The following is a 12,775-nucleotide window of genomic DNA, read 5'->3' on the forward strand; positions in this document are numbered from 1 at the left end:
AACACACTGCTCTTATTTACTTGTTTCACCACTTTACATTTTAGCGCCACTAACTGTCCACAATGATCTGAGCTAAGATCAGTTGTAATTGAGGTTTGCATTGCCTCTGCATCTGTAAATACATTATCTATACATGTAGCAGTGGAGCTTGTAATTCTAGTGGGCTCAAGAAACAAGTTAACAAGATTGTAAGATTTTAATAACAGATTGAATTTTTTACTAATGGAGGTATTTTCTAATAAATTTATATTGAAGTCACCACATACAATAATATACTTATTGTTCTTAAAACTAACTTTACACAAAATTTCCTCCAACTTTGCTTCAAAAAAATCGTAAGATGCACTTGGTGGTCTATAAACACTTAAAATAATGCAATTCTCCATCTCTATACAGGCTACCTCCAAAGAGTGTTCTACAGACAGACACACGATGTCATTACGCTCTTTATACTTTAAATTTTTATTAACAATAATCAAAGAGCCCCCATGAATCGCCGACAATCTGCAAAACGAACTTGCAACTTGGTGCTGATCAAAGTTAAAGATGATTTGGCATTCTCTAAGCCAATGTTCGGTAATGCATAGGACATCAATTTTTCTTGATTTTAAAAACAACTCCAATTCTAATTCTTTGCCCAACATACCTTGCATGTTTTGATGCATCAAGTTTAAACAGTTGTTGTTAGTAATATTACATGTTTGTGTTGAGCTGAGTTGTACTAAATTATTGCTAGAGTTTGCCTCTATTGTCACACTATCTAATTTAAATTATTAATACTTAATGAAGTGCTACTGCAAGTATCACTACATTCTCTTAAGCTAAGCTGCTCAATAGAAGCAGTTGTCTCAAAAGCTAGCTGCTCAATAGAAGCAGTTGTCTGAAAAGCTAAATGTTTAGCTTTAGTTGTAAATAAAAAGTAAGATAGCATAGTAGCTATCTGTTGTAAATAATAATTAGGTAGGCGGAACCTATCCTTCGTCAATACATACTTATTTTTAAATATACAATTTATGTCCATTAAATTAGGTAGTGTACCTAAGTCACAATTTAATTGTATATTGTTAGTAGTTAATGAATTGTGCAATAGCATATTTAACTTATATCTAATTTTATTTTCCTTTGGTGCACCTTTGATGTAAGGAAATGTATGCAAGACAATATTCTCTACATTAAGTGATTTTAATTTATCAATAAATGACAACAATTCATTTTGTCCTACATTTCCCCTTCTCCCAAAAAGCAATATTAAAGTTGTGTTATTTGTGTAATTTCCACACAAGACTTTGTTGAAAATGGTTACAGGGGTGGCTCCGGGCATACAATGATTTGTTACAATTTTGCCGGAGGACTGATATAATTTAGTACCAATATTTTTCCCTATATCATCACTAAATAACAGAATTTCACTTTTATTTACACTGACTTTTTCTATGAAACTGTCACTCTGCACACTGGGCTCACATGATAACAATGGAGGCTCCGCATTTGTCCCATTAAAACCACACTGGCAATTGTTGGTCAATGACAAGAAGCGTTGTTCATTGTATTGAGACAGTAGCAGAACCTCATCCATGGCCAATATGTGCTCCCCTATTTGTTGCTGGGCACAACTATATTTATCTGTCATATCTTGAAGAGAATTATGAAGACTTGTAATCCTAGAATTTAATGTGAGAATGTCAGTTTCATATTTATTCTTTACTGATTCAACCTCACATGAAAACATTTTACATTGATTTAAAACATTTTTATATTTTTTTGATAGGTTTATATGATTTTTGTAAATATTATTTCCATTTATTAATTTTTTAGTTTTTTTAATGAATTTTTGCAATTTAATATATTTCTTTAATTTGTTTTTGCTGTTACAATTGAATTGAGTTGATGTATGTGACACAGAGTCATCACCTGTCAAGTCAATTGTTGCAGTGGACCTAATACAGTCTTTACCTAGATTTGAGATGACCAGTTCTTCATACAGACTTTGTGTATGAGAAGACTCTAATTTGTTAATATTTAATTTAAGCTTTTCAATTGTTTCATAGGCACAAGAGAGTTGAGACCGTAGCTCTGACATGGCTTTTAAATTATCCTCATATTCAATGGCACAGCGGTCAAAGTTGCCTGTTTGTCTTTTAAGACGGTCTCTTTCCTCCTGTGCCTCCAAGCAAAGATTGTGAAGCTGAGTCATCTCAGTTTTCAGTAAAGTATTTCTATTAATTACCTTCAACGTCTCGATTTCGTTGTCATTCCTTTCAACAATTAATTGTTCACACTGCTCCTTGTACTTTTTTAGTTCTTGGAGCGCGAGTTGGAGTTGGCTTTCCAACTGGCGACTCTTAGCACTACGAGTAGTCATTGTTTATGATTTAAATTACTTGACTTAACAAAGATTGTTAAAGGTAGAATAGGTACCTACACAGGGGCAGCACTAACTTAGTTATCATTCAAATTTCATTGGTCAATCACAGATTAATTTTACTTTCTAATAATTTCATATGACTAATTCTAAAGCTGTGAGTTACTTTCAAAACGACATCAACTTACATTCATCAAAACAATCAATATACATTCGACAACAAACGAATTAACAAACAAATATGGTGGCGCGGGGCATATTCTGTTCAACCAATCAGCGCGCGAGGTGCGATCCGTTTCACAATTTGACGGTTTCACTTCGATAGATTACAATCTACCGAATAATAATACGTTAAATTGTAAGCAGTAGTAGTTGAGTTCATAATTTTTCGACAGTTTACAATCTCGCGAGATAGATTACAATCTAACGCTGTTTACAATTTTACGGTGACATAAACACTACACGCTTTATTAGGATTAGTCCCGAAAAAACTCGCTTACATTAAATAAAAATAGAACACTAACGTAATAATAAACATTTGTAGTTCACTAATGTCACATTTTGTTTTAAGATTAGGCTTTGCATTTATTCGAAATTCCTACGCCACAAAAGTATGTTTAAATCTTGCACGATGAATGTAAAAAAATACACCTTTATAGACTTTCTAATTTCTATATCTGACTCTGGCAGATGTCTGATAAGTAATCAGTTCAAGACGTCGGTGACGTGTTTTATAATCGAATACCACTAATAATTGAAGATTGATTATCGATAAGGACTTTATAATTTCATGACAAGTTGCGCAACCCAAATCTGAAATCAAGTTAGCTTGAAGTGATGTCTGACGTCACTCATAGATTGGCGCGTCTTAGTAGTAGATTACTATTATTATAATAATTTAAAATGTAAAGATGGAAGGTACGTAATGTTTCCTTCCATGGGTAAATTATATAATTAAGTATAAAAGTATTAACAACTTAATGTTAAACCACAGTACTCTTTGATAACCTCGTGTAATAAAATTGAATATTTAAAAAAAAATATGTTTATTATCAATATACCGGTAAAAAATAATCATCTCATGGAGACAATATGTTTATAGTTATAAATACTCGTTTTTGTTGCTCATTAGAAAACAACAATAAAAAAGATTATTATGATAAGGGATGTCCAGACTCTAAGACTTTTTAACCTTTTGCTTCAAATTATAATCTCAAGCGTTGGCTTGAATACTGATATTTTGAGAAATCTCTTAAAAGTTAAACTATTACGCGGGAAATGCAAATGCATGAAATTTATCGAGTTCTGCAATGCGATTCTGTAACTCACTTTTCGAACTCACACAGCGGTTTTTGCATCGGCGGTCGCTCTCAAATCAGTCGTGAAGCAGTCATTTTATGATTTGGCATTCTGAAAAGGTGGGAGCTGATTCTGATAAACAATAAACTACAATATTGTTTATCAGAATGTCAAATCATAAAATGACTGCTTCACGACTGATTTGAGAGCGACCGCCGATGCAAAAACCGCTGTGTGAGTTCGAAAAGTGAGTTACAGAATCGCAGGGCTGCTAAACTTTCCGGTCAACTCGAGTTACGAACGACGCTATAATCCTCACAACTATTCTAAAATTACTCTGAGCGAAATATAATACCTATTATTTCATGTAATATGTATATGATAAATTGGAATGAATACTGGCCACAGATTTTTCTAATTCAAAAACAAATTTAGTTTATTTTGCCTACTAAACAATTCCCTTACCGTAGAGATTTGAAATAGTTTTCCACTTTTAGAACTATCGAATTATTTCAATCAAAGTAATGCATGCAGTATTTTTTTTCCCTTCCATACAAATTAAGAAAAATAAAATGAAACAGGCTTACATATATGTCCGTTCTATGGGATTTCAAATATCAATGAAGAATTGTAACTTTTCGGGAACACGATTAATAAACAAAAAACTGAGTAATATAAGAATATACAATTATATATTTATTACGTAAGTATTGAATCAAACTGATGATACTTTAATGTGTTTCCTCTATGTATCCATTTCGTGTCATAGGTGAATTATGATTTGATATGCGTGAGTTATGTGAATTTTCTTGGTAATAATTGAAAAACCTTTATAAGCATCTACGAGTTGGAATGTCGAAAAAACTTATGCAGAACATAAAACAACAAAAAGTTGAGTACCCGGGCCACGTTCTGCTCCATTACCTACGTACCTTACCTACCTTAATTATAATGGGTAAAATCCAGGGTAAACGGCGTGTTGGTAAAAAGAAGAAAACATGGCTTCGGAACGTTAGGGAGGTAGTATTGTGGAAGAGTTGCTGCATCTGGCACAGGATAAGACACGCTTCAAGAGACTGACGGTCAATCTCTAGTAATAGGCACTTAAAGAAGAGAAGAATATATCTATGTGTATTAATATCTGCTCCCTAGTATTTTACACAGTTACTGATAAAATTAGTATGTTTTTGTCATGAACCTTTGAATGAAATAAAAGGCCTTACAAGAGTGAGGGGCACGGATTTGAAACGTTATGTTCACTAGGTCTTAAACATTTTGCAGTAGGCCGCTGCTGCAAATCGATTCTTTTTTGGAGATGGTCAGATCACAAGTGAGTTTCGAGTTGATTGCGAGCCATAAGCTCGGATATTGTTGTCTCATTCTGGGCAAGCCTATGTGGGGTCTGGGATATTTATTAAATTCTACACTTTAATACAGTCTGTTTCCAAGTGATGCTCGGCAAAAACTAGACGCATCATCGATACTCTATATGGAGTACAACAGAACCAAGTTGTTTAATATTATATTAAAGTCGGGGTCACTATCGCTATTAAAAGATACAGACTCGGCAAACCGTGGCCATCCCTAATGCCCCCTTGTCACTTCGGCTCATTAATTTAAACAACAGCAAATCAAACCACAAAAAGTCTTCACTTTAATTGTACTTAATTCTTATTTTTTTGTACTTGATAGCCAATTCATATTTCTAAATCGTTACCAGAATTATCGCCGCGGTGGCGTTAATACGTAAATACTATTTTTTTATATTCAGCGGAACTACATAACATAATTACATCGTATTACATAGTTCATTGCCTATCAATTATAAAATTTCTGTTAAGTGGCATTGACAATTGACTCGATTGTCTTCCGTGCGAATAATACAAAAAATCGATACAACCACGGATATCGATCTATTGTTCAATTGTTTATGGTTGGCTGGCGTATGCATGGTACTTGATATTTGGTACTGCCATTATGAAATACAGGGACTTGTAATTGTATGGACAGCGTGGAATTTCATACGTATAAAGAGCTTTGTTAAATTAATCTAGATTTTCCTAATTTTATTTAATTGGCAGGAATTTGGTTTTTTGTTTGTAAATCTAATCATTCATCTTATAATTGTCTTAATTAAAGCGAGGTGAATTGTTTCTAGGTTTGTCGCAAGACATAAATTATACAATATTTGGCTAATATCCAACTTTGAGATAATAATAATATACTTAAATTGACCAACTTTTCAATCACATGGGAATTACAGAATACTTATGTTAAGTATTTCGACAATATAACATAAAGACAGGCTCCATTTTATATTCTCTTTTCGTTCTCCTTTTCTATACGCATACATCCCTCACAATATTTTAGCAACATTTCCATAAAGGTTAGATTCATGGAAGCTATAAATGGTAAAAATATTGTTGAAGTTTATTAAAAACGTAAGAAAATTACGAATAGAATGATGTATTACGCTTAGATCATACTAGCCACAGGCTTCAGATAATATACCCTTACTATGATTGATTTATCGTGCTTACATTTAAAACCAAATTATAGAGGTCAGCGAAAAGTAGTTAGCTAAAGGGCGAAATGAAATCACCGTGTGTATGAAACGATGACAATATATTAGGTCACCTAAACACTACACTTGTGTTGCCTTACTTGTTTGGTCCGAGTTCTTTATTATTGCTAGTCGTTATTGTTACGAGTCGTAGAGTCCATGTGAATTCAGGGTCTAAGTTTAGACATATTTTTGGGCTTCCTTCAAATATTGGTACATAGGTCTTAAAGTAATAAAAAAAATTTAAGGCAGTTTATAAGTCAGAACTGTTTGTAAATTGTAGGTTTCTTGCAATACATAAATTATACAATATTTACATGATTATTTACTTAAGATGATAATAATATATCTTAAGGGTTGCGCTGAAATTGCCAAACTATTCAGAGAATGGATGGATGGAATAAAAATCGAACGATCGAAATCGAAAAGTACTGTATTTTTTCTATGACGACCGTTTGCTTTTCAATGGAAAATTGTCATAACCAAGAAAGTATCGTAAGTCGACGTTTCTATAAAACTTAGGCCTCATGATACAATTTATATATATAATTACCAATTTATAGCTATATATATTTATATACCATATATAAGAATATTGACACCCTTTGTCGCTATTCCTCTTTTCGAAGACACTCTTAAAGCCACAGCCAGAGCATCGGAATACTTGGCGTTCACATATCGAACGACGTTCAGTTTCGTGGTCATCTGGAGCGAAAGGCTAAATTAGCCTCCAAGAAGCTTGGTGTGCTCAGCAAGGTAAGACGGTACTTCACTCCAGGCCATCGATTGCAGCTTGAGTACTGTTCTCATTCCGGGCGGGAGCTCCCCAGCTGTTTCCACTTGATCGCATTCAACGAAGAGCAGTTCGAGCAGTTGACCAATCCCTTTCCGAGCGGCTTGATCTCTTAGCCTTGAGTAGATGGATGGATGGAGATGTGGGACCTCATTCACCACGAAGGGTATTCAGAGTAGTTGTTCAGATTTATACTTGCAGCTGAGTTTCATCATCGAACGTCGAGGCAGAATACGAAATTCCACCCGTATCACATTGTCGTTTCACAAGTGAGCATTTTTAAGGCAGTGTCGCGGACTACCACCATGTGGAACCAGCTGCCCACTTAAGTATTTCCGAACCAATTCGTCTTAGGGTCCTTCAAGAAAAGAGCGTACCAATTCTTAAATGGCCAACAACGAAATATATTTCCATATTTTCTATATACATCCATGATTTCGTTATGCATATGTTGAGGTCTTTTGAAAGTAGGACCATCATAGGATAAACTTTATTAAACTTTTCTTTTTTCAGTATCGTATAAAAATCAAAATTTTGACATTATCAAAAACCAGCCTAGCAGTTCATCACTTGAAAGTAGCCCACGTTGTTCACCTCTATGACAATGGATTAAGTAACGTTTAATTTAGAAAAACACCATCGCGTGATGATCTTGACATTTAGCTGAAATTTGGGAGATGCCCACAGACAAACATGCGACATGCTATTACATCAAAATAACACACTATGGGCACGAATAACACCTATAATGCTATGGGAAGCAGTGGGTAATTACAGTTGTAAAATTAAATTGTTTTTATTGTATCAATGTGTTGAAGGATCTTTGAATTATTATAGTATAATACTAGCTGCCCCCGCGAACTTTGTTTCTCCAATGTGATTTTACTAAGCCTACCCTTTTAGTACATACCAACATGGAACATTTTGCTATGCTACCCCAGAGACTATTCGGTTTTCTGGAGTGAAAACTTTTTAGGTTTTTCTATGAATTTTTCTCTAAATAAACCTCAGAGTTCAAGTAATAATTTCTTAACTAACAAATAAAAAATAGGGGTTGATCGTAGAGCGTAGATGAAAATAAAGGGTTGTATGTATTTTTGTATGTTGTATCATAAAAACAAAAACAAATGTAGTGGACACCCCTTATATTATTATCACTTAGGAGTTTGAAAGATAGATAGTAGCCGATTCTCAGACATACTGGATATGCATAAAATAAATTCATAAGAATCGGTCGAGTCGTTTCGGAGGAGTATGGGAACGAACATTGTGACACGAGATTTTTATATATTAGATGTTAGTCAACAATTTCGTACATTTTCATATTTAGTGGTTTAACCTACAGTCACAAAACTGATGATGTTCAGGCAAGCTTTTTATAAAACAATCTAAATTATGTACATAAGTAGTGTTTTTAATGTAATTTGGAGTCGCTTATTCTATAGTTTTCGTATAATTATAAGGTTAAGGTTTATTCTACAATGTTGATTGACTTAATTACTATATAAAAGAACTCAGTACATGAAATAGTAATACTTATTAAAATATTATGTAAGTTTTCACGCTTCGAAGTGACTTGTCTAACCTCTCAGGCGTGACTTAGCTTCGTTAGTGCTAACCATGTCCTGTTTCTATCATTCATGTTGAATCTACATTATATTTCGTATGCAAAATACGTATACCAGATAGAGTACATTTATGTTTTATTGCGGAGAATAAAAATATATATTCAGGTTATTAGTTCAACTGCGGCAAGCTTCTAAATGGGCGTAATATTTTTACCTTGTAGTATCTTAAGGGCTAAGTGATTTTCGTTAGAACCGTTTGACGATTTCTGTCACTGATAAATGAGTTGATTTTACTGACGTTTTTGTTGACTTTAAATAAGTTAATAAGTGAAGTTCAACAGTTTAATTTTATTTTGAGATATAGCGAATCTTCAATTATTAAGTCTTTCTTAAGTCAGTCTTTATTAAGTAAAAAGTGTTTCAATATCATTTTTAATTAATCAATTACTCTCAATGAAATGGATTATTCCTATTTTATCTAATTTGATTATTATTAATTAATACCAATTTGATTATTAGTTAATAGAATGCCTACGTCTTTTGGCGTAATAATAAAGAATAGCTTTTGTTCGTTACGATCAATCGTCATTTAACATAAGTGTAATAATACTTATTATTTCGACGTTTGACTTTATCAGGCTTAAACACATTTTATTAATTAGGCAAAAGATCGTGCAAAGATGTTCTCCAGTGACTTCGTGTCAACAGCATTCACGGAGTCGTGACTAAAACATCAATGATCGATATGCCAAAAATAATAACATTTGAGAAAATAAAAGCATGATCTCCGATGGGTCTTATGTAATTCTCTTGGGAATTTGTAATGCAAATTGTATGCGTTCGAGTGCTTGCAATAGAATTACACTGGGACATTAATATTGGTTATTAAATGTGCTTATTAAATTTACTATTTATTTGAACCCGTTCTAATTGACGTCAATGTCCTATTTGTGCTTTATTCATTAAAATATATACCTACCACACTTTTATATTTTGTATTAAGTTACTTTATAGTTAATTCTGTGTTCTGAATAGTTTCAGCGCAATATCTACTTAGTTCAATACTGAACATAGTTGTACAAAAGCGATTAGAAATCATAAAACGAGATATGATGTCGTAACTGTATTCTTTAAGGGTCGCCCTTTTAATTCCAAATAACATTACATAAAATTCAAATGTAAGTGTTGTGTTACAGTAACTCTATACAAATGCATTCACACAATCGTTCCGTAACAACTCAATCAGTAACATGATCGCACAATATCATATCCCTTAAATAACTTGTACATTCAAATATTCAAGGTAACACTTAATTCACTATTGTTTTACTTTTCGTAAATACACTTTTCGCCAATTGATTGCATTGTTAATTGTAACGCAACGTATTTCAGCTGATAAACTTTATATACTATCTTTAAGGTATTTTAAATTTTAGCGCAATCTGTAACTTGGAAACTTGGAAAAGTAACTATTAACATACCCAAATAGCTTTCTATGCCAATATAACGTGTGCGATTCTCAACCCTGTGGTTTATTATTATATTAATGTGGTTTATATTATTATTATAATCGTTTATTTATATACCTCTGTATATAAATAAACGATTTATAATAATATGACTACGGGTTAAATTAAAAATTGTCTATGTTCTAAGCAAGCAAACAACGTTATTACTTTCGAATAATTAGTTATACCAAAATTTTAATTCGGAGTTTAGAACTAGTTTTTTTTATCATTTTAATTAGACGTTGTCTCATTAAATACACTATTGACCTAAGGGTAAGATTAGTGTAGAAATTTACCGTTCTGTCGGGATACGGCAGTCATCGTTTGCGTTAAGACTTAACTAAACATTACCGTATGAATAATCAAAAAGTTCAATCAAATCAAGAAGTTTTTTTTTTCTCAACTCGTCCGACATCCGATTATTGCTTATAAATGATTATAACTCACGTATGTAGTCAATCAAGTCTAGAATAGGTTTGATGACAAATCAATTACAAATCGAATGTCGCATTTGAAAATTTCTGGCTTCAAGATCTATATCAATATTAATATAGGCACAAATTGTCTACAATCAGACGTAACCATATGAGAGAGCATCTACGGGACTTACGTTATTTTTTTTTATTTTTTTAAAGACAATTCACACCAATTGACCTAGTCCCATGCTAAGCTGGTGAAGCTTGTGTTATGGGTACTAGGCAACGGATATACATACATATTAAAGATAGATATAAATACATATTTAAACACCCAAGACCTAAGAACAACACCAAATGCTCATCGCATCGATGTTCGCCTCAGCCGGGGATCGAACCCGGGACCCATGGATTCGCAGTCAGGGGTACTAACCACTAGACCAATGAGTCGTCGAATTTCATAATTTAGAGTTTCATAATTATTTTTAAGTAGAATAATTAATAGTCTGTGTATTAATCACATGTACAATCCTGTCAGGGCATCGGGCAATGGGGCAGACATGTTTCTGCATCTGTGTCGCAATTTATTTTCGGAGGCAAGTAGTATTTTGTGTTATTTCGGACATCGAATTCAGGATCCTCAGGTTTAACGCAAAGTGCGTTAGCGAGACACAAACGTTAGAGAAAAAGTTATATTTGTTCGATGATTTTGGGTTAGAATTATGAAACAGATGCAAAAATCTATTAACCAAATTACTAAAGAATGGAAAAATAAGCTTGACATGCACCAATATAACTTTGAAAAAAAATACGAATTAAGTCTGTTAAAAATGTTTTGGTACACATTATAATAAGATCTCACAATGCTCTCAGCCGCATTATATTTTGTAAATTAAATTATCATGATGCATGTGCACTATTTACTTTTAATTTTTCCTGTATCCTTTATTAGTTTAGTTTAGTTTGTTTTTTGTTCCTGTATTTTTTTTTCCTTAAAAACTATATGTAGTATCTATTTTTGCACTTCTTGTCTACCTTATCTAATTTAAGACATTTTTTTCTTTTCTCACAGTGTTTGCCTGGAAGAGATCGCTCGAAAGCGATAAGGCTGCCAGTTGCCCTATTTTCCACTTAATTATGTTTCATTTTTATATTGTAATGCAACGAAGTGTTAGTAAATAAATATATTTTCAACAGAAGCAGTTAATATTATCGAAGTTCATTCATTATTACGATTTTCATTCTCTTGTAGTAAATCATATATGTAAGAAATTTAAATTATATATGTAAATTTAACGTCATAGTACAAAGTAGCACGACCTATATTAGGATGATGGATATCATTGCTAAGATTCAATACAAAAGGTTTATGAGCATTGCTTACTTCTAACAAAGTATTCTGAATTGAAATAACGACTATGTAAATTTCATAACAGATGCTCCTTGTTTTCACAATGCAAAAATGTATGGGAATTCTACAGGAAAATTTGCTTCTTATTTATCTTAAATTATTAATTAAAAAGGACGTAAGGAACGAGGTAAAAGGGAATGCTTAGATGTGAATGAATGAGAATCGGCTCAAAAGTAGAATATACAAGTGTAGATGATGAAGTCGGGTTGGGTAGGTCCCAGTTCAACAATTTGTATGACACAAAACTAGCGATTAAAAAGAGTGGCGGAGAGTTTCTTGCCAGTTCTTCTTGCCCGCTCTACGCCCTTGACTTGCGAACTGGTAGTAAATGTAAATTTAGAATCAATTTAACATCTCTTCTATTGGCGTTCATAAGTGTACTTGGTATATATGAATAAAGTTATTTTGAGTTTGAGTTTGTCGTACATACCTGGAAGAAGACAGAAGACTACAGAAGGGACAAGTCAAAGTTTCCCATAACCGACGAAAATATATGGTAAATGTCATGATAGTGAATATCTGTGGTCGCCCGGGGCCTTAAATTACTCCGTGAGCACCGTGTTGATCAACCTCAGTTTCCTCGAAACTGTGCTTCACAAAATACCAGGGAGCTAAAAGGATTCATTGTAATGCATATCTACTTCAAATGAATAAAGACATTTTTATTTTGTTTTATTGCAGAAGAGTAGGAACGTATTCCTTAAAACGTTAATAAATAATCGTGGAAAGCTTGCCTCGAAAGATTTTGGCAAGAGTTAGTCACACTAGTTATTAGATTTTTACATTTGTAACTTTGTATGTAACAATAATTAGTTAATTTAATTCAAAAATTCATCAAAAATACATATAAAACCA

Source organism: Pieris napi, chromosome 11 (assembly GCF_905475465.1).
Source record: "Pieris napi chromosome 11, ilPieNapi1.2, whole genome shotgun sequence".
Taxonomy (NCBI): Eukaryota; Metazoa; Arthropoda; class Insecta; order Lepidoptera; family Pieridae; genus Pieris; species Pieris napi.